Consider the following 4,361-nt stretch of genomic DNA (forward strand, 5'->3'; position numbering starts at 1 on the left):
AATAGGCAATTTCGCGCAACAAATAATTCTCTGTCACAGGACTCTCGATGCGTCGAGCCTGGATGAATTTCCGGAAAAAAGCTATGGCAAGGACTCGACGCGTCGAGCCTGGAGATTGGCTCAACTCTTCACGCCTTGGAGTATTTTGTCGCGACGGGCGGGATTCCGGACGCGTCCAGCTCTAAAATCAGTATTCTTCACTCGTTTTAGCCCCAATCATGCCTTCGAATGTTCCTTTGCTTTGCGTTTTATCTAAAATGGTTTCAAAACACTAACAAACGCCATAAAACACTCAAATCCAGAATGAAACCATATCTAATTAAGAAAACAAGGAAACATGACTTGAAGAAGGCAAATTAATACATTTAAGCTCCAAAGTTGATCCCAAATACTTAGAAAAATAAGCACAAATGAGATCATATCACTATTTTTACTTCTAATAATTCCGCATCTATGGAGTCTTTTGCTGCATCTGTAACCCCACGTGTCACCCAGTGTCAAAATGACTCTCTTCTTAGGCCGTTTGAGACAGATGAGGTAAAGGCTGCGCTGTTTTCAATGTTCCCTGACAAAGCCCCTGGCCCGGATGGGATGAACCCGGGTTTTTTTCAACATTTTTGGGATTTAGTTGGCGGGGATGTTTCATCTTTTGCCATTAATTGTCTCAATAGTTGTGCTTTCCTAGATGGTCTTAATGATACGAATGTTGTGTTAATCCCCAAGAAGAGTCACCCGGAGGTTGTGTCTGATCTTCGCCCCATTGCCCTGTGTAATGTGGTTTATAAGATCATGGCAAAGATGATTCCGAACAGGATGAAACCCATGTTGGATGAGGTCATCTTTGAATCTCAGAGTGCATTTATTCCTGACAGACTACTCACTAACAGCATTTTAATTGCTGCGGAGGTTGGTCACTTTTTAAATAGGAAGCAGAATAGAATGGTTGGGTGGGCTGCACTTAAATTGGATATGGCTAAGGCTTATGACCGAATGGAGTGGCCTTTTCTGCGAGGGATGCTACTAGCTTTAGGCTTTGCGGAGGCCTGGGTGAATTTGATTATGCTTTGTGTTACTACAGTTTCTTATAGCTTTCTAGTTAATGGAGAGCATGCTGGTCAGATTATACCATCCCGGGGCATCAGACAGGGAGACCCTTTATCCCCCTATTTATTTATTATCTGTGCAGAAGGGCTGTCTCTGTTACTGTAGCAGGCTGAGCGTCGAGGTGATTTCCATGGTTGTAGGGTGGCTAGGGGAGCACCAACAGTGTCTCATCTGTTTTTTGCGGATGACAGCCTCCTGTTTTTCAAAGCTAATGTTCATGAGGCCGGAGTTATTAAACAGTGTCTAAGTGACTATGAGGCTATGTCTGGACAGGCTGTTAATTTTGGTAAATCAAGTGTGTGCTTCAGTAGAAATACATCCATGGCTGATAGGGAGGAGGTGGTGGCTATTTTAGGGGTCTCTCAGGCTCCTAATTTTGGTAAGTATTTGGGTTTGCCATCTTTTGTTGGGAGGAATAAGAGGGTTGTATTCTCATATATTGAAGATAAAATTAAACAGAGGTTTAGTTCGTGGAATAAGCGCTTTATTTCTCGGGCTGGAAAGGAAGTGTTATTGAAAAGTGTGGCACAGTCTATGCCAACCTTTTCAAAGAGTGTCTTTCTGCTACCGCAGTCGGTTTGTTAGTCAATTGAAACGGCTATGAACAGGTATTGGTGGGGTTCTAGGGAAGACAGGAGTATTCATTGGATGGCATGGGACCGCTTATGTGTTCCTAAGAAATATGGGGGTTTGGTTTCAAGGATCTGAGGGCGTTTAATTTGGCAATGTTAGGTAAACAAACCTGGCGTTTTCTAATTAACCCCCAATCTTTGGTTGCAAGGATCTATAAAGCCAGATATTATCCTAAATCTACTTTTGTTGATGCAACCATAAGGGGGTTGCCCAAGCTTTTGTTGGCGTAGCATTATGGCTGCTCATGAGTTAATTTGTTCTGGGGTAAGACGGAGAATTGGGAATGGAGACACGACACTGATATGGGGTCATCCTTGGCTCCCTGATGATCCAAGCCCAATGGTTCAGACTCACATGCCTCCAGGGTTAAATGGTTCTTTGGTTTCTGGATTGGTTGACCCAGCTACTAATACATGGGATCAATCTATATTACAGGACATTTTTCAGCCCCAAGATGTGGAACGTATTTTGAGCATCCCTATTAGCCCCGAGTATGAGGACTCTTGGTATTGGCATGGCAACCCAAGAGGTTGTTATACTGTGAAGGATGGTTATAGGCGCATGTGTGATGAATTTAGCGACCGTTTAGGCGCTTTTGATAAGTGGTTGGCTGTCTGGAAAATTAAATCCCCTCCCAAATGGAAAACATTTTTTATGGAGAGCCCTAAACAATGTCCTACCCACTACTACCAACTTGATTTTAAAGAGAGTAGATGTGCAACCAACATGCCCAATGTGTGGGTTGGTCAATGAGAATGTTATGCACTCCCTTGTCATGTGTGACTACTCTAAATTGGTTTGGCATGAAGCTGCTATTACCATGCCATCTTTGCAGGAAAATGATTTTGCTATGTAGTTCCCTAACCTTATGACTATGCTTACGATGGAGGATCTTCTTGTTGCAGTAGCTGTCATTTACTACATATGGATAGCACGGAACTCTGCAGTATGGAAGGGCTGCTTGCCGCGTCCAATTACCGTTTCGCGGAGGGCGGAGGCGGCGCTACAAGCATGGAAGCAGGTGCATCATGTAAACCGAGCACAGCAGCCTACGCCACAGGTCGACACTCATTCGAACACAAAGCAGGTTACCGGTGCTAGTCAATCACAGAATGGCGATTGGTGCTGTTATTTCGACGCAGGTTATGTGCATGCTACACGGATGTCCACTGCTGGTGCGGTTCTCTACATGCCGGGCGGTGCGTATGCAGCAGCGTTCAATGGCCGAACCCAAGGTTGTCTCTCACCTTTGATGGCAGAATCCATGGCGTGCAAGGAGGTTCTTTCGTGGCTTCGAGAGCGGAGTGTTGATCGGGTGAAGCTTTACACTGACTGCGCAAATCTCCAGGTGCTGCTATCATCTTCGCACTCCAATCTTTATTCGTATATTGCATTCTCCATTCAAGCCTCAAAAACTATTATGTCATCTTTTATTCATTGTTCAGTACATTTAATTCCTAGGTCTGCTAACCTAGGGGCACACTCTCTTGCTACTTTGGCCTTTTCTCAGGCTGGTTTTTTGTTTTGGGATAATGTCTCGCCTGATACTATTGCTGGTTTGATTTAATATAATTATTTGGTTGTTTTCAACAAAAAAAAAGTAATGCCGTAGTGTTACAGTGGCATTATATTACTTAGTGTATGTATATATATATATATATATATATATATATATATATATATATATATATATATATATATATATATATATTTAGAATAAAGATAACTTTTTAATTTTTTAAATTGAAAATTATACTAATTTAATATTTTAACTAAAAATTAATCGGGATCCCCGTCCTTGCCTAATTCCTTGCGGGGAAGAGGATGGGAACTATTTTTAATTCCCCGTCGGGGTTTGGGACGGGGACGGGGACGGGGTCAGGGTTTCGGGGACGGGGACGGGGAGTATACTCTTCGGCCCCCACCTCGTCCCGTTGCCATCCCTAGTGATGAATACCCCGGATAGGGTACCTAGTCAGGAGTATATCCCGGTACTAGGAGCTGGCAGCTCGACCACCCTAATCGATTGGCAGGCACGGTCCGACAGTCTGGTTACCCACCTAGAGTTGGCGGTCGGGTTGTGGCGCCTGACCAAGTGCTGCACTTAGAGGCGATTAAAAGAGATCTTTCAGATATCCCCCCCTCCCCCCACCCAGATTTTGCGCGAGATTTCCTTTTTCAACATTAGGAAAGAAGTGTGGCAGTTTGGGAGGCTTTCCTAAGTCCAAATTTGGTAATTTTTCTTCGCTCTTTTCTAAGGCATGTAAATCTTCTATAAATACCTCTGGGGCACATTGAAATGGGTTCTAAATTAAATTCACTTGCAATTATTCTGTCAAATTCCCCCCCTTATTTTTCCTTTTGAATTATTTTGCAGTTGTGTTGGCCCACCTTATAACTACCCCATAGCTGTAAAACCAATAAAAAGGAAAAAAAAAAAGAAAGTTCCAGCATATTAAAAAACCAGACACGGAACACATTATAAAATAAATTTAAAAAAGAAAACAAAACTGTTAATAAAATTGCTAAAAAGAAAAATATTTGTAAAACTCCCTAAGTTGTAACAAGTCCTTGTGACAATTTTGTTAGTTCAGCAGATAGTTCAAAAAACAAGTTATTTTATG

This window comes from Ipomoea triloba, chromosome 12 (assembly GCF_003576645.1).
Source record: "Ipomoea triloba cultivar NCNSP0323 chromosome 12, ASM357664v1".
Taxonomy (NCBI): Eukaryota; Viridiplantae; Streptophyta; class Magnoliopsida; order Solanales; family Convolvulaceae; genus Ipomoea; species Ipomoea triloba.